Source organism: Sceloporus undulatus, chromosome 3, assembly GCF_019175285.1.
Source record: "Sceloporus undulatus isolate JIND9_A2432 ecotype Alabama chromosome 3, SceUnd_v1.1, whole genome shotgun sequence".
Taxonomy (NCBI): domain Eukaryota; kingdom Metazoa; phylum Chordata; class Lepidosauria; order Squamata; family Phrynosomatidae; genus Sceloporus; species Sceloporus undulatus.
Window position 1 is genome coordinate 45,114,399 of NC_056524.1, and position 20,061 is coordinate 45,134,459.

Genomic DNA, 20,061 nt, shown 5'->3' on the forward strand with positions numbered 1-20,061 from the left:
AAAGTGGATTAAAAAGACTTGCTCTTTGCTCTAGATTTTCCAGGAAAACCCAGAGCACTCTGGAGGAATGCCAGGGCAGCTGGCTAGACATGTGTCTTGCTATGCCACTTGACACTGCCATTACTGGCATGGGTCAGCCCCTCTGAGGTTACACATTGCCCAGCCATGTGATCAATGCTGGGTGCCTTGTTTCTAACCTCAGAGGGTGTGATCTACACCAGCAGTGGCAGTGCCAGGTGACAGAGAGGGATGTGTGTGTAGAAACTTCCTGACATTTTCCCAGAGTACATGAGTACTGGGGGGAATTTGGGGAAACTTCCAGGCCAGAATACTCCAGGAGCAGCCCAGAATATTCTGGCCAGTGTAGATGCATCTTTGTGTTGGTTATAATCAGAACAAATCTCTGATGTATAGGGCCCTGTTATTTCCATTTTAAAAATTAAGTTCTATAAACTATAGTAACTTGGCAATGCCAGGAGAGTAAATATATAGCCTGTTATTTGAAACCAGGTAGATTTCCATTAAAGAGTCATTCATTATGAAATGGTATATGAGGCTTTCCCTCGATGTTCTCCATGAAAAGTTCTCTAAAGAGGCATTGTTTTTGTGGGACCCCAGTAAAGGAGGGAAGGGTGAGCTGTTTCTTCTACTCCCCACAAGCCACAGTTCCAAATACGATTCCCCTTCCCATTGCTGTTATTTCAGGAAATAAAACAATACACATCAAGTGAATCCATGCATTTAATAAAATACATTTATTTCCTATTTAAGGGAGGAAAAATCATACATATTAAAATGCTTCATGCATTTAACATCCCTTGTTGTTTGGTCCAAAAGTCATAGAGCGTTTTACAATTAGTGGCTTGTTCTAGTTCATCCAGTCTCTTGTCTACTCACATTGCAAAATGGAAAAAGTGGTGTTTTTTTTGTTTGTTTGCATGACAAACCCAGACATAAATGACAAAGCTATTACCCACAGTCAGATTTTTTTCACCTCTGTTCCCCTGGCGTCCTGGAAATGGAGAGACCGTTTTGCTGTTAATGCATTTCCAAATACATTTAGCATGAATAATAATGATCTCATTAAGGACTGACAAATCTGTTTTCTTACATGGGGTGCCTTGAATTTCCATAGATAAATTGAATGTTAGCCTTTGAGTGAGTACAAATTTGTAGATAATTAAAATCACGATTAGCCAAAAAGAAGGTGAAAAATTAGGGTCAGAAGCAAACCGTTTGGAGTCATACACCTTTGCCCTTGTCCTCCTGTCAGTCAAAATAAAGTTTTAGCTAGTTTGGCATGTGGGGAAGGTATCTGACAATCTGAGGTGTCAGCAGTGGGGATATTGGTTTTTCTACTTTCTCTCCCCCTTTCCAATTAGAACACTTCTCCACAGATGAGGAAAAGGTCAAGACATTATTTCCCATCTGCACCTCAGTCTTTAAATAATATGGATGAAGGAGTGTAGCTGTGTGCTACATCCTCTGTCCATATCTGACAGTCATGGGCAGGTTACAGACCACCGAATGCGGTGGTCTGCTGCCGCCGCTGGTTGCTGCGTCCAGGAACTGCAGCAGCCAAACGGCGCGGTTCCCGGACGCAGCAAAGAAGAAGCGTGAAAACCACGCTCCTTCTTGCTCCCCGGAAGAGACGCCGCGAGGCGCTAGTTGCGCACTCACGGCATCACTTCCAGGGTGCGACGTGTGGACTCAAAGCGTCCGCTATGTCAATATGGCGGCGGCCGTGTGGAACGGCCGCTGCCATTTGTTACAGACTCTGTCCATAATAGGAGTAGGGGCGTCTGGAAGAGACGCCCCTTTTTCAAAATGGGACATCCTAAGGACGTCCCTTATGGCAGTGTGTAACGAGCCATAGATACAAGGAGGAAGGTCATGATATATTATTACTGGTTTTATAGTCTACTAGGTGCTTCCGATTGGATCTTGGGGCCATCAGTCATTTGGATTCTATTGAAGAGTCTTGGAATCACTGAGGAGTCAGTACTGTCAGATAATGTGGCATGCTTTAAGCAATGTTGTTTGGGACTCAAAGTGACTTACAAGGTTTTTTTTAAAATAGTTAAAATTAAAAAGATACAAAAAACAATGAGAAAATTTTTAATACCATTGAAAACATAAGGCATAAAAAGCACAACAGCACAAGAAAAATAGCAAATGAAAAATCCTGCACATTGTACAAGGCCCACCCAGTACATAAAGGCATGTCTTCAAATGTTTACAGAAAGAGAGTAGAGAGGGTGCCAGTCTAATTGTGCTATTTGGATCCTACCTATGGTGATTTTCTTCAGATGTTTTGTCAGCCCATTTGGAATTCCTCCAAGTGCCTATCACTATTGAAACCACAAGTGCTTTCTTTTCCCAGATTTAAAAATCCTGTAGGACTTTAAGATTCAAACTGGCCAAAATTAGAACAGAATATGCTAGACATAACTGTGGATGAAAAAAAAGAAAGATTGGATTGTAAATGTGGTAGTCCTGGGGACAGCAGAATAACAATAGATTATGGAACAACAACAACAACAACAACAACAACATCATCATCATCATCATCAATCCACATGCTTAAATAACCTTTATTGTTTTCAAACAGTGTTTCAAACCATGTTTCAGAGTTTACTTCTTTATCAACTCCTTAATAAGAAAAAACAAAAGCACAAATCAGGACAAGACAATACCCTTCATAAGGTTCTTAAATCATATCCAATACAACAACAAAATGGTTTTAGAGTCCTGCACCTTCAATTTCCAAAACACTGTAAAAGTGTAGTCCCCAAAGCAGTTTTAACATCCAAATCATCTTTTCTGGAGATCTGTAAGCAAAGATTGAATAGCCATCTTTCAGGGATGCTTTAGTTGTGTAACCCTGCATGGAAGGGGTTTGGACCTTCCAGCTCTAAGATTTTATTATTCTATGAGTCTATTCCCTGACTGCTTTGGGACTGCCCATTTTCTGGAAAAATTAAAAAAAATTAAAAGTGTGACTTTTCTTTCTTTCTTTCTTTCTTTTTTTTGGAAACCCCTAAAAGCATTTGTTATGCCTTTAAAATCGTCTTTGGTTTACCCCCCCCCCCCCCAAAACCCTCAGTGACTTCTTGACACTTCTGGATTTTGAATTTTTGGCATTTGGGCCTAGAGTGCACTGGGTCAGAACACCAGCTCTGAGACTCACTGAAGTTGCCCAACTGTCTTAAAAATACAATACAAAATGTATTAAAAATACATTTGAAGGGATGTCATATTGAGGAGGGAGCAAGCTTGTTTTCTGCTGCTCCAGAGACTAGGACCCGGAGCAATGGATGCAAGCTCCAGGAAAAGAGATTCCACCTCAACATTAGGAGGAACTTCCTGACAGTAAGGGCTGTTCGACAGTGGAACAAACTCCCTCGGAGTGTAGTGGAATCTTCCTCCTTGGAGGTCTTCAAATGGAGGCTGGATGGCCATCTGTCGGGGATGCTTTGATTTGGATTTCCTGCATGGCAGGGGGTTGGACTGGATGGCCCTTGCGGTCTCTTCCAACTCTATGATTCTATGATTCTAACTCTCTGTCCTCCAGCCCAAACAGTGAAGACTTTCTAGTACTTAAGGTCAGAACTAGGACAACATTTTCTACTTTCTAATGAGGAAGACTATTCTGGTTCTGTGGTTTGGATAAAACATTTAAATGACTTGTGCTATTCTTGCTCTTCTCAATCTAATCTTAATGGTGTGCCCAGAGGGCACTAGCTAGCTTCCTCTTATTCTAGCTGGCCACTCTTGGGACAGTGCTGTTAGAACACAATGGCATTCCTTTTGTTATTCCATTGAGGTAGATGGCTGTAAGATATGGTTTAGTCAAAGTCTAGTAGAAAGTTATTTTTAGTGTTGCAGCTCACAAAAATTCCCAGGCAGCCTGGCCAATATTTAAACAATTTAAATTACCATTTAAACAATAGTAATTTATGTAAGACTGAGCATGTGCAGATTTTATGCAAACCTTCTGTAGTCCTCTTTTATTTTTTTTTGCAGTGCAAAATTGGCCATCCAACTGATTTCATAGGACTTCACCTTGCTGCTTGCTCTCTCTCTCTCTCTCTGTGAAACATCCCCCCCAGAAGAAAGATGGGTGCCAATTTCATGTCAGTTTTGTACATATGTATATATGCATGTATTTCATTCCTTTCTTCTTCTACTGGAATTTGCTCAAAACTACCAAATTCAATAGTGGAAAAATGTGAACATGTCAGATTTATGTACTCCTACCTGCAAGCAGTAGGTTAAAAAACAACATCCCTGCAATAAAGTAACAGGTGAGAAAAAGAACACTTACATGCTTCCCTTCCTAGGCCCCATTCCCACTATAAAAAGAATTGGATTGATGAGCGAATTAAATGACTCTAGTTCCCATTTGAAACTGGTTCCTGTCTTGATGTGATCGAATCTGTCATGATGAAGCAAGGCAAAGGCAAAAGAACCGGTTTTTCCAGACCAGCTAAAAAGAGGTTCTTTTGAAAAAATGCAATTCCAAAGCTTGTCCAGTAAGTGGGAATGAAAAATTGGAACTGCCGCATTCTGTTTAAATATTGGCCAGGCTGCCTGGGGCTGTTTACCATCCTCCCCATTTTTGGGGAGATGTCATTCTCCCCCCCCCTCAATTCCTACTTAAAATATGCAGAGGGTCTTGCAAGAGTCTTCTTTCCTTAATTTCTCTTTTTAAATAGTGATAGGCCAAATATAATTTTGCAAATTGATGGCATAGTAGAAAAGATTTTCTTTAGTCAGAGTAATCTATAAATATAAGAAGCAAAAATGTGAAGCATTTGGGAGAAATTATTGTAGCATCAATATTACTGTCTATAGGAGAACGTTCATTTTGCATACAATTCAGTGGCCAGGGGAAAGTTGTGTGTGTGTGAATTTACAATTCCTTGGATTTATTATTTTAAAGTTATGTTTGCACTGCATTTCCTACAGCGTTAGCCAGAACAGGTTTGAATGTAGATCAAGGGACCCTTTTACAATATGATTCCATTTTAACTGCCATGGTTCTATCCTGGAGAACCCTGGAATTTATAGTTTAGGGAGGGGTAATCTTGGAAGCTAAGCAGGGGCAGCCTTGGTTAGTACAATGATGGAAGACCACCAATGGATACAAGTGCTCCTGGCTGTATTTCGGAGGAAGGAAAAGGCAAAATAATCTCTTACTGTTCCTTGTCTTAAAAAAGACCTATGAAATTAATTGGGTCACCATGCACTGACAGCTGACTTGAAGGCACATACATATACACACATTAAGAATTGTCACCCAGAGAGCACTAGTGCTCCACCAAACTACATATCCCAGGATTCCAGGAGATGCAGTCAAGGCAGATAAAGAATGATAGTACTGTAACTGTGTAGTGTGAAAGCCCTAGCAGCCTCTTAAGACAGAGTACACTTTTGAGTCAGTCAAACTTACATAGGGCATGCATTATGTCTAAACATTTTCTCCCATCTTCTCCTGTATCTGCTTCTTCTCTTTGTTGGAGATATGGCTCTCAGTTTCTTTCATGATTCCATCATGTTTCATTCCACCTGCTGCTCAAAGCAGGAAATTCAAATCTACATTTCTGCTGGATTTCTCAGTGGCTTTTGATACCATCAACCATGGTATCCTTCTGAGTTGTCTTGTTGGAATGGGGCTTGGAGGTACTGTTCTACAATGACCCTGTTCTTTCCTGGAGGGACATTCTTAGAGGGTGGTGCTGGGGGATCCCTGCACAACTCTTTGCCCACTGGCCTGTGGGGTCCCATAGGCTTCAGTTTCATCCCCTATCCTATTTAAAATATACATGAAATTGCTGGGAGAGATTGACTAGAGATTTGGGGTCAGGCAGTGTTGTAGCTAGTATATTTAAGACTCCATGTAGATGTTTTCTTAACACACCCTCCTCTCTATAACAAAATTATTTTCAGTAATAATCATGAAATAATAATAATAATAATAATAATAATAATAATACTTATTTATTTATTTATTTATACCCCACTCTTTAGCCAAGGCTATCAGAGCAGCTTACAATTTGTTAATTAGACATTTCCCTGCCCTCAGGCTTACAATCTAAAAAGAAGACAAGGCACAAAAGGAGAAGGGAATGACAGTGGGGAAGGGGGAAAGTCCAGCAAATCTGCTATCCCTCGCAGGCCTGTTGGAGCTGGCTTGCCTTTCTCTCCCTCAAGATGATAATAATGTCCAGAAATTGAAATGGAAATAGTGAAAATTTTATTTTTTGAACCCACAATAAAGACTGGAGTCTCACAGTCTTTTTAAGACCCACAGTTTGCATCTTCCTTTACGCAATGAGGTTTAACCTATCCATGTATGCATCAATCTTCTTTGCATCCAGGAGCATCCATTTCAGCTCTCAAGAATCCTGGTGAAAATAGAATAGAGCTGAGATAGAGCCCTGTAATGACTGCCATGTCTTTGCACTTTGTGCTGGTATGCTTATAGCTCTGTAAACAAACAAGCAAACAAAAACAAAACAAAAACAAAGCATAGTTTTTTGTGGGTTTTTTGGGCTAAAAAACAAAGCACCTCTGCTCCTTTCAAATATCAGGTTTCTCCATCTTAGTAATGTCCAAATGGCAGCTTTAGGGGACTTTTACCTGCGACATTGGGATAGCAAAAGCAAGCTCTCCCCTCTCAAGACTCAGGGTTTCTTCTCTGAAGCCTATCTCTGCTGCTAGATGGGCTAGAGTCTTCCTTTTTAAACTGAAATTTTAAAATTTATTTTAGTATTAACTTTTGTGAATATCACTCCTTCTTTAGTCATTGCGTTTACAAATGTCCATGCTAAAATATACATCAGTTAGGGGCTACAATTGCCTACAAATGCACATGTTAAAATATACATCAGTTAGGAGCTGTACAGATCATCCCCAAGCCGCCCTTTTTAGAGTCAGATCGGGGCTGTGGCAAGCGCACACCATGACCCTGATCTCATCTTTCCATGGTGCAAAAAGGAGCTGCCAAAAGTGACTCCTTTCTGCACTGTGGAAAGGGCAATATAATGCATTCTACTGGGGCTGTCTTTGAAAAGTGTTCAGAAACTTCAGTTGGCCTGAAGAGTGGCCCGCAGCAGGTTATTAACCTGGACTGGCTACAGGAAGTACACAACTCTTTTATTGCAACAGGTCCACTGGCTTCTGGTCCATTTCTGAACACAATTCAGAGTGCTGGTGATTACCTATAAAACTTTATATGGCATGTGTCCATGGTATTTGAAGGACTGTAGCTCCGTTTATGAGCCTATTAGAGCTCTAAAGCAAAAAGGTGGGCTGGAGGTGCCTAGTTTTCTTCTTGGGTTCTTCTTGGAGTGCGGACGCCATCATCAGTGCACCATTGCGCACTGTGATGCATTCATGATGGAAGCGTGGCGCCCAGAGGTGCCGACGCGGCACCATGCTTGTGTCATGCATGTGTGTCCCGTATGGATGGTGTCGTGTAGAGATGGCACCGTCCACACGTGCTAGGATTCCAGAGCGTGCGGATGCTGCGTGCTCAGGAACCCTAGAATTGGCCCCAGGCTGCCGTAAACTAGCGGTCTGTACTGGGCTTTTGTCTGGAGAGGCCCTTCTCTCTGCCCCACCACCTTCTCAGATTTGGAAACAACGGAGGGGGCCTTCTCTGTTGCTGTTCCCAGACTTTGGAACCATGCTTAGGGAGGCCAGAATGGCCCTGTTCTTGCTTTCATTTTGTCAGCAAGTTAAAATATTGGGGTGGGCATTTAGTGCTGCGTGTTACTGTTTTTATAGTTTGTATGTTGTCTTTTGATGAATTTTGATGTTTTAAATGTTTAACATTTTTAACTTTATCAATTATTTAATCATATTTTACATTTTTATATGTATACTTTTATTGAACCTTTTGTATAGTTTAAGCCATATTGTTTTTAAGTATGGACTCAAACAGGTGGGGCAAAAGGAGCAGCCAGAGGCCACTCCTGCCCTGATTGGCATGGGACCATGATGACCATATGGTCCTGGTCCCGATCTAGACTGCTACCAGGGAGCCGAATAGGATGCTCGCAAAGAGCAGACTTTGTTCTCTCCCTTTGCGGCTGGCTTTTCCAGGCTGGGCACACTCTTCACATGGCTTGTGGCCACTCTGGGTGTGTACGTCATCTAAACACCACACCCCCACAGCAGCCAGAAGCCACACTTTACAGCCCATCTGTTTCAGGCCTAAGTTGTTAGCTGCATCGAGTCTCATTAAAAACCTACATATAAATAAAAATACTATTACTACCAATACTAAAAATATAATTTATTTATTTATTTATATATTTATACCCCTCCCTATATCAGGAGATCTTAGGGTGGTTTACAAATAGCATTAAAACAGGGTAAAACAAAATATAAATAAGCTACAAACATACTGAACAACATAATGAGTTGAAAGCAAATTTAAATATTTCAAAATGTATTTAAAACTATAATTAACCATTTTTATTAACTTAATTAGGCTAAATGCTTTGGTGAACATCCCTTCAAATAACTGACCAGCCTCTGCTTGAATAAGGTCCATTCCCGCTCTAAGTAATTGGTTCAATGGTCTAACTGGTTTTACCACCAAGAGGTTCACTCTTTATTAGCCAAAGGAAAGCTGAGCAGTGTTATTTGATCTCTATGATTTGTTAGAAGCTCTCTGTTATCAGCAATGTAGGTGTAGATGGAATTATGCCATGATATCAAAACAGAAAGGTGAGACAGTTATTTTTATGACTTGTTTGGAGTTCTTAAACATTGTACTGTTTATGACAACACAAGTTTATGAATTATGAGAAGGTTATAGTTAGAAACTAAAGACATTTTCTAGTGGTATTAAAAGTCTGCAATAATTCTTCCACAGCTAAAGTTTCTTTCAAATAAAGTTCAGGCCTATGAATTTACTTTTTTATTATTTTAAAATTGTTGTTGCAATTGATCTAAATGCTTGAAGAGCAAGAGGGGAATGTTATTAGAAACATGTTCCTTATGGTATATCTTTTAATACAGCAGCAGGCCAGGCGGCGGTGGTGAGAAGGTGACAACACTGGTGGGAAGATGAATGATGAGATGTGTAAATTTCCTTAGCAGATGAAATGTGAGCTTTTGATACTTATAAACTACAAATATTGTTTAAGCTGATATTCCTTACCAATTAAATGCAGTACAAGTATCACATTCAAGTATTACAAGTACCATGTGACTTATGTGGAAAATTCCCCCGATAAAAAGATTGTGGGACTGGACTATATGAAGTCCATGAAAGATAATGTATCCAGATTGGGAATGTCTATGTGATATGATGAGCCTCCACAAGAAGTGTGTAATTGGATAAGGCATTTTTTTTAGTTAGTGAATCTCGCTTCCTCCCTCCCTCATTCACTTGTAATATACATTTCATGAAAGATTAAAGTTTAGGATATTCTTAAGGGGAATGCCAATATTGATCTGCTTACTAAACACTTATGTTTGCAATCTTAGGAGCTCAGGTGACCAAAACGGTAAACTCTAAAGAGCTCTAGCTAGAACCATAAGGCCAATTCTTCAACCCTTCTACAAAAAGAAAGGGATGGGGAACTACAGCTGTTTCACTGGTGTGTAAATTTAGGATTGCAATTACTAATATAATAGGGAAGACCTATGCATTACTCTGCCTAATATAAATATCCTAACATGCTTTTTCTGAGGTTGAATGAACATCTGGGAATGGGGTGATACATCCCCATTTACCCTTTTCTTTGCTCACTGATTTTCTGATACACATGTACTCAAATAATTTGCCCCCAACAAATTTTCACTGTTGATAGTCAGCTAGAAAAAATGGCCTAAAAATCCTGATGAGGTTTTGCATGGAAGATTCTGGCCTTGAGCAGATGGGGCAAAAGGAGCAGCCAGAGGCCGTTCCCACCCTGATCACTTGTCGTTCAGCACAGGACCACGGTGACCAACCGCTGAGGTCCCAAGGCTCTCTGCGGCCACTGTCCGCAACAGGCCACTGGCAAGGAGCACTTCTTTTGTGCTCCTTTTTGTGCCAGATTTGGGCTGCCTTGGGCATCTGAAAACCACACTCCCGGATTGGGCTGAAGCTGGTGCTTTTGGCCCATCTGTTTCAGGCCTCAGTTGATGGGGAATGATTAAACAATTGTTACTGCAATCCTGAACATGTCTACTAAGAAGTAAGGCCCATTGTTTTCAACAGCTTTACTCCCAGATATATAGGATTATAACATGATTCTTGCTGGCTACAGTGCCTCATTCCTCCATACCTATTGCCATGAGGCAAATGTGGGTCTAGGGAGTATTTCACTGTTAAATATGTACAGCTGTCCCTCCACAATTGTGGGTTAAGAATTCACAGATCTGATTATTTGTGGGTTATTATATTTGCCCATGCCACCAAAAAATATAAAAAATAGAGTCACACAGGAGGACCAACAGATGGCTAGAGAGAATTGTTTAAGGAAAAAGCAACATGGATATACAGTGACTGAAATAAAACATGTATGTGAGAGTCAGGGTGACTCAGCAGAAGCAGTTTAGAAGCCACACAGGTAAAAGGTAATGCAATTAACAAGTCCTAAATGCCAAGGACAGAAATCCAAAGTGGATAATTGAACACACCTGAGAATTGTTAAGTGTCATGGCTGAGATGATGAAATCATTAATTATGGGTGGAAACTGACAGAATGGTGTTTGTTTCCAATGACTATAATAATGGCTATGAATCCCAATGTATTTTGTGGGTAGTAGTGAGGAGTTGTTTGGATAGTTTTGGAGCTGTATATAGTGAATAAAGTAGATCTTTTATATAAGACTACTGAGTTGTCTGGTGTCTTGGGTGAAGCTACAAGAGCCAGCTGGATCCTGAAGAAGTGTGAAGACTTCTGTGGAAGCAAGAGTGAGAAGGCTTGGAGAGTTTGTCAGGGTCTTCAGCCTATTCTCTGTAACTCTGCTGCTTTAGAGCAAAGCTTTAACCACTGGCCAAAACTGGTCAGCGCCGGTGCGTAACAAGGTGGTGAGTTCGAGCCAGAGGTGAAGAGCTACAACCCCATCATCCCTGACAAGAATACATTCTAGGAATTTTAATTGTCTCCATGGCAATTAGTTGGTCAGCCTCCTGTGAGATGTAGCACCAACCATAAAGTTGTACTGGAGGACCTGCAGATGCATGGAAAAGTTCTCTTAAGTTAAAAAAAATAATAGCAGGCTTGAACCCATACCCTTTGTGAAAGTTGAGGACCAGCTATAGTTATGTTTTTTGTATAGTAGGTTTCAGAAAGGTCACATTTATTTAAGCAGGCTGAATGTGTACAAGAGTGTTCTTTGTTTTTAATGCATGGCCAGAACAGTTTTAGCCTTCATTTAAGTGCTTATTTATATATAATGATGGCAGCTAGTGGATCCATGTCTGAACCTTAGCAATTTACTAATGTCATGCACTTGCAACAGACCCAGCTTGACTCATGTATGCAACCCATGGATGTGACTTTGGCTTCTTAAAAATATGATGCCCAGGAAACAGTCTAGCTCTAAGTTTAATCTCTAGCATCTTTATTTTTATTTTATTTTATTTTACTTTCTATATTTATATACATTGCCAATATCAACAATATAGTCTCGAGTACAAAAAAAAGAATACAATACAATATTAAAACACAGAACCAAAATAAAATAGCAGCATTAAAAAAGAGAGATAAAACTAGTATAGCACCACAATAATTAGACATCAGATGTTAACAGGATGAATGTGATAAATTATTTAAAATAATAGATAAAAATTTTTATATGCTTTTAATAATAATAATAGTAATATAATAAAACAAAAACAACAATAATAATTTATATCTTGCCTTTTCTCAAGAAAATCAAGGTGGGTTACAGAATAAAATACAAAACATACAATATAAAATAAGATTCTCATTTTAAAAAGAAATCCCCTCCCCCACACCTCCCATCATGAAATAGACAATAAGGGGTGCAGTGACCATATAAAATTAAAGATTAAAGTAAAATAAGAAGAACATTAACATTAAAGGTGGTTTGAAGCGGGTATCTATCTTTTAGGGGGATTAACAGTATCAAGACAACATCAGTGACAACAAGGGGAGGCTAATCTGGAAAGGCCCGCCAGAAGAGATCTGTCTTAACAGCCTTTTAAAGGCTTTCAGAGTGGTAATATGTCGGCCTCTCCACCAGCAGGCCATTCCATAGCCTAGGAGCGACAGATGAGAAGGTCCTCTGGGGTACCAAGCTAATCTGTTCTTTTTGGGTTGTAGAAGATTCTTCCCGAAGATCTGAATGTGTGGGGTGGATTATGTGGAGGAAGGCGTTCCCGCAAGTAGTCTGGATCTAAGCCATGTAGGGCATTAAGGGTTATAACCAACACCTTGTACCGTGCCTGAAAACTAATTGGCAGCCAATGAAGAGATTTGAGAACTGGTGTTATATGGTTTTTCTAGGAATCCTGCGACCAACCTGGTTATCATATTTTATACCAATTGGAGTTCCAAACTTGGCACAAGGGTAGCTCCATGCAGAGCGTGTTGCAGAAGTCTAATCGAGAGGTATCAGCGCATGTACCACTGTTTCTAGGTTACCCGGCCCCAGGAGCCAAAGCCAAGCTGATCACAGGTACTCCTGACCATCGCATCTATCTGACCTGTCAACTGGAGAGATGAGTCCAGGAGCACCCCCACAAGCTGCAAACACAGTCCTTCAGGGGAAGTGTGACCCCAGCCAGTGCGGTAGACATATCTCCATTCCCAGGTTAGGGCTCCCTTTAGCAAGTACTTACAGTATGTCTTATCTGGATCAGCTCGAGTTTGTTTTCCCTCATCCAGTCCATTACGCCCTAAGACAGTGATTCAAAAGGAGATGCCATCCTTAGTCACTGCATCAGTCTGGAACAGAGAGAATATTCTGGGTGTCATCAGCATACTGGGTGCATCATACGCTGATGTCATCCTGCCCATGTCTCCAGATTATCTTACCCAGCAGCTTCATGTAAATGTGAACAGCTTGGGAGATAGAATGGCGCCCTGGGAGATGCCAGATTTTAACCTCTTTAAGAAGAGAAGCTGTCCTCTCATCATCCATCTGGAATCTGCCTGAATGGCCAATGCAGTGCCCCCAGTTCCTAGAAACAGTGGAACATGCGCTGATAACCTCTGATTAGACTCTGCAACACGCTCTACATGGAGCTACCCTTGTGCCAAGTTTGGAAACTCCAATTGGTATAAAATATAACCAGGTTGGTCGCAGGTAATCTAGAAACAACCATATAACACCAGTTCTCAAATCTCTTCATTGGCTGCCAATTAGTACTCCCCGGCATTCCAGAAGGATACCATGCTCAATGGTATCAAAGGTTGCTGAGAGGTCCAAGAGCACCAACAGGGTCACACTTCCCCTGTCGATGCCCAGACAGAGATAACTGACTAAGGCAACCATGGCAGTCTCAATTCTGTATCATGTCCTAAATCCAGTTTGAAATGGATCTAGAATGTTTTACATTCTGTTTTTATTGTTTGAAGTTTTTATTCTCTTACATTATAAATTCTTCCAAATTATTTTATTGTAAGCCAACCAGAGATATGAAGCAAGTTAGAAATATTATCAATTATGATATGAAGTAAGTTAGAAATATTATCAATTAGGATATGAAGCAAGTTAGAAATATAATCAATCAATCAATCAATCAATCAGTCTTTTAATGGTGTGTGCGCGCGCACTGTAGATTTATTTTCATTATGTTTTAAATAATTTTAAACAGATTTAAATTAGTGCTGTTTTAAAAAAATAGGATAGCTTCATTAAAAACTCTATATTAATTGGATTTTAAAAGTTGTATTTTGTTTGAATCTTGGGTCTCATACTGGAACAAGGACAAGTTATAAATTAAAGAACTAACTGGACTATATAATTTCAAAACATGAAAAACAACGTGATTGGGAAGGCAATTCAACAGGTGAGTGATATTACTGATTCCCCTTTTCCTAGTAGCTGTCACTTGAAGCCTCTGAAGATGTTCTGAAAGGAATATTATAGTTTAGATAGGTATAGACATACTGTATGCTTCCCAACTGTTGGGATATGTCAGGGACAGTCCCAATTAATCCATGAACATCCCACTTTTTCAACTGTTTTAAAATGTCCCAGTTTTTCTCTCTTCCTCCTATATCTCCTCCCTTGTCCACAGTTTATTTCAGATGCTGTAAACTGAGTTCAAAGTGAAAAATTCAGCAGGGAATTTAGGAGAAGAGGGGTATTGCCCGTCTTAATAAGCTCAGGAGAATGGAAACTGTTGTAGCCTATCATAGCTCTCGTGTTCTTTATCATTAATAACTTTGCCCATCCTGAGGACATTCCCTTGTTTCCAGCCACACATGTCCCAGTGCTAATCTGTGAAATGTTGGAGGGTATGTAGGCAGAGAAATTAAGACCTTCATGTAACATGATCTTGTGGCCTGTCATATCTTCAAAGATTAAACTCAGTACTTTGAATGAGGCCCAGAAACTAAAAAAAGATGGGGTGGCCTGTGATCGAAAAGTGACTGTGTGGTTGAGAGAACACTCTGAAATAGAAAAGTGAATCCCACCTTGGACAATGAGGTGGATCCAGTGCAACTCACAAAGTGATCAGAGACAGCTTCCCTGGCTAATGCTGGACATACATCTTCTGTTGCTATCAGAAAATTGTTGTTGTGTGCCTTCAAGTGATTTCTGGCTTATGGAGATGCTAAGGTGAACCGATCATAGGTTTTTCTTGGCAAGATTTTTTCAGAGGAGGTTTGCCTTTGCCCTCCCCTGAGGCTGAGAGCTTGTCACTTGCCCAAGGTCACCCAGTGGGATTCATGGCCAATCTGGCAATCAAACTCTGGTCTCCTAGCCAAATACTGAGTCCATTGCACCATGCTGGCTCAGAAAGCAGCAACCCTCAAATACTTTTAAAATTTCATTTTGATCAGAAACTGCCCAATCATAAAATATAAATCTTTTAAAAAATCTTAGTACATGAGAGTTAAATTTAAGCAAAAACATAGTCCTACTGATTTCAACAGTAACCTGCTTTGAAGTATGGCTAAAGCTACCTCCAATCAATAATATTTTTTTAAAATCCCCAAAACTTTGTGCCATGACTCTAAAACAAAAGATCCTCATATGAACAAATTATGATAGTAAGGGGCTTGGCAGACCGCTGTTAAGAGGTACCACCACACTGCCCCTGGATGCGCTGGGTTGGGGACGCAGCAACTGCACATCACGCCCCCAACCTGGCAGGTCCACAGTGCAAAAAGAAGCCACAAAAATGGGTTATTTTTGTGGCACAGAAAGAGCGCCATAGCTGCTGCTGCAGCTTTTCTGTGGCTCTTTGGCACAGCGTGTCTACATGCTGCACCAAATATAAGGTGTGACACTGCGCACTAAGCGGTTGGTTTCTTAGGATGCAACTATGGTAGTTAAAGTGAGATGATAGTACTATAACAGTATAGTGTGAATGAACCCTACAAATTTGACTTGGATCAATCAGACAAGTAATATGTCAAGTGATGCAGGGTAACAGGTGAATCATGCACTTATTTCACTATGCACTTATTTCATCATTGCTGTTTCTTGCTTTGAATCATAAATTCTACTTGTGCACAGCTGGATTATGAAACAGATGTTGGAAACTTGCTGATTTTCATAGTACCATTGTATTTCCAGTGCCATTGCCCTCTATGCATTTTTCCCTGGATAGCTTTGTGAAAGCAGCAGCTGTGCCATCTGCCACCAATATTATTTTGGTTTTCTCTATTTGGGGGATAAATTTCATAAAGTGTATTGCTTATATACACACTTAATTGAACAAATGTGAAATCTCTCCAGTAAAAAAAAAAAGAAGAGAAAAAGCTTTCAAAGTGACAAGCAGTGTCCAATTTCCATCCAAATGGTTACTTTGGGGCTTTAAAATATGTGTGAATTCATCAAACACAGGCAGATAGTATATCTGAAGCAGATGGTGTGTTTTTGCAAAGGAAAAAACGTTAAGTGGCTTTTACTATCAATCTTATTTTTCTTTTCTTTCTTTCTTTTTTGACAAAGGGCTGACATAATAAAGATGTTTGCACTACTGACATGCTCTTTAATAATTTCTCAGCCTTATGTTTTCCCTCAAGACTATGGTTGACTGAGTAGGAAAATCTGTTCTGAGTTTTTTTATGTTTAACCATAACAAGTCATTCAGAAAATCTGTGACAATCTGGTAAAAATTGTCCTCCCATTGTTGGAATTTTTTTTTAAAAAGAACCCCATCCCCCAAAATCTCTGTTCATACAATTCTACCATATTGGAAGTCCACCTCTTTTCTTTTCCCCAGGATTCATGAACATGTAAAGTGATATTTATTACAGAAGCAACTCCAAAGATTTTTCTGCAGGAGACAAAAACATCTCCTCTCATTCCACAATCAGATGTTGAATAGATTGCCAGTTAAATCGTAGTTTAATGTAGCCACTGCAAAACCACTTGCAAACAGACCTGAGGGCAGCAGGCTACCTTAAGTGGGGTCCTCTTCTAAAAAATCTCATTGCTGCTCCCTGCCCTTCAGCATAGGCTGCCCAAACAGCAGTCTCACAGTGCCTAATGATAGACCATGACCTACTGGTATGTTTTTTGAAGCACTGACAGATTCATCCAGACTGGTTAAATATGTCTGGACATGCTGAACATTGTTGCTGCTTCATTACTGCTCTTTATTTTTTATTTTTTTGGAGCTCCAAAGACATATTACTAAAGGATTTTAGTTTTCTGATTTTTTTTTTTTTGCTCTTACCAGAAAAGTGACTGTTATGTGATACATTTTTGATCATTGTGGGCATCTTGCTTTTGATGTGGGATATGTTGTCCAATGTGGGTGTGTTTTAATCCCCTGACCTCTTCTGTGTTTTTCATACAGCAGCTGCATCTGTATGGCAGAAATAATGCAGTTTGATGCCACTTCAATGTCATGGCTCCATCCAATGGAATCCTGGAATTTGTTGTTTGTTGTGGCATCAGAGCACTCTGAAAGAGAAGGCTAACTATCTCACAAAATTACAAATCCCAGAATTCCATAGCACTGAGGCAAGGCAGTTAAAGGAGCTTATCGCACAGGGCTGCAAGAATGCAGATAGCATGGAACAAAAGGGGTCATGATGGGAATGGAACGGGGAAACGACACATTTTACTGCACACCGGAATGCCACCGATGTCACCGGAAGTCTTCATTCCATTCTGTTCCATTCTCCATCCATCCCAGAGGAGGCAATTTTAAAGAACTGTTCTGAACAGTTCTTGAAAATTGCCTACTCTTGGACGGATGAGGACTGGAATGGGGACTTCTACCGGTGGCGTTGGCATTCCGGCGTGCAGTAAAATGCGTCCTTTCCCCGTTCCATCCCCATCATGCCCCCTTTCGTTCCATGCTAGCTGTGTTCCTGCACCTCAGTGCAATAAATGCAAAAGTGGCATCAAACTATATTATTTCTGAGGTGTATATGCAGCCTGTTCTTTGCAAACCACAATCTCCTTTGATTTCTATTCCTCAGAATGCCTCTCTTTGATTGTTTTAATCTCTGTATAGACTTAGTGCTAAATTGCTAAACTCCAGTGATGTTATTGTTGTGCCTAGATGAGATCAGTCCCCATTTCTGACACATGCACACAGCAATCACCAGTCTCCAATTTAGTAAACCTTCTTAGTTGACTGGAATTGTCACCTTCCTTCTTTTACAATGTCACATGTCTGTTATATTTACTCCCTGTCACAGTAACCAATTTCACCTTGGACTGGGGGAGAGGAAGGCAGGATTAAAACAAATCTTGCCACAGGCACAAGAAGGCAAAAGACCAACAATCAAAAAATGGAGAAGGGTATGGGTTCCTCATGGAACCACAGAAACCAATGAAGCTTAAGGGTGACAGCATTGCATGTGCATTTTCCAACTCACTGGGAGTGCCAATTTGCAGACTGCAGATGCAGGCAAAACAGGGATGTATGGAGATGCATGCCCAGATTAGAGATGGGAAGACCCAGGAAAACAAATGGAAAAATTTGGAAAAAAAATGTTTTTTCCCCATTTTTTTGGAAGCCTCCCCCCCATTGGAAAAAGGCTGGCGAAATGTCAAGAATAAACTCTTCTAGAACATGGCCACATAGCCCAAATACCTCACAAAAAACTAGGGCGTGTTACAGACGTGCCAAAGGGGCATGCTAGGGTTAGGAAGGGGCGTGCTAGGGTTAGGAAGGGGCGTGCTAGGGTTGAGAAGGGGCGTCACTTCCTGACGCCCCTCAACCCTAGTACAGACCGAGTCCATACAAAATGGCGGCGCCCGTCCACACGGGGGGTGCCATTTTGACATCGCGGACGTGTAGCATCTGGACGTTGCGCGGCGGAAGTGATGCCACGAGTGCGCAACCAGCGCTTCACGGCGCCACTTCCGGGGCCCAGAAAGAAGCGCCATTTAAGCGCTTCTTTGTGGCTGCGCCCGGGAACCGCACAGTTTGGCCGCTATGGTTCCCGGACGCAGCAACCGGCAGTGAGAAACTGAAGTGGAACATCCTACAACAACAACAAACAAAGATAAGATATATTAGCTACAAAATGAATTTACCAATTATTTATCAATAATCTCGTGCAACGACTGTAACGATGGTTAGCAGCTAAACAGTTGAGTTAGACCTGTTAAAGGGGCAGTTTGTCTTTTAATCTCCTTCGAAATTAAAACTAGAACTAGGACAAAAGGGAAAGGACTGAATTATTTAACATAAGAAGCTGTTCCCTTTGAATCTTTCACTCAGAAGCCATAATGGTGGCCTTAACAAGAAAGGGTTATAAGAACCTGGGTTATACTCCTTTAAACCCCAATGATTTAGACTCTCTCCCTTGCAAAAAATGAAAGCAAGCTAAAATCACCGCTTACTTTTCTTCAGCTGCAGAAATAGAAACAGAAACACAAACAAAAGATATGGACTGTATATCATCTTTGGATTTAACTGTGGATTGGACTTTAAGCAACAACCAGTTTTTACATGTTTTCCCAGACGAGTGTGGAACAAACTTGGCAGATGAAATCGTTACTACTGAGAAGGTTGAGAGCAATGGTGTAACGCAACAAAACGGAATACCACAAAGAGAAACTTCGGCTTATGTTTTGCCAATTGTAGTGATAAAAATTATAGACCCAGAACTGTCTTCTAACTCTGTCGTTGATTGGTCTGTGAATCACAGACAGATCTTGTTTGACCCTAATGAGGTGGATCACATAAGTTCTGTGGTTGACTCAGCTTTCTATAAAAAGACTGAGAATACTAATCACTCAATAACATGGAGAAAAGGAACCACTTCGGAGTCCCCAAAAGGAAATAAAACTGAGGGCAGCATGCAGCAATGTAGATCACTTCAGGAGGAATGGCAAGAGGAGAAACTTCTAAACCTCACTAAACAAGTCACCAACATAAATAAGGATTTACAATCAATTAAGTCCTTCCTTTCTGAATGCAATGCTTTACTAATGGTTATTGCCGAATCCTTGGTAAAATTAGACTCTAAATTTGAAACCAAGCCGCTGGCCTCAGATACAAACTTATTTCGTTTCAACAAAAGGGAGCCTTCCATTAGTGAACAAATTCCATGCCAAAAGAGATAAATAAAAGTGCAATGAATACAAGGTCAGGAAAAAGAGCGACTTGAAGCATAATAAAAGAAATCTCACAACACTGCTCAATTTGACAGATAATACAGCCAAGAAATCTGTTAAATTCCAGGAACCGGGTGACAAATTGGTAACTTTTTCTGATCACACACAGCTGCATACTGAAAATGCGTTGGTTTCACCACAGCCTTCGCATCGTGGTATCGAAGATCTAGATTCCCTGGATCCTTGGGATAATGTCTTGCAGAAAGGCCGGAGTCACCCTGAGAAGAAACTTCCCTCAGTGCTAGATCTTCCAACATCCCAGAACATCTCTAATAATAATAATAATTGGAACATTGTACTAATGAAGTGTAAATT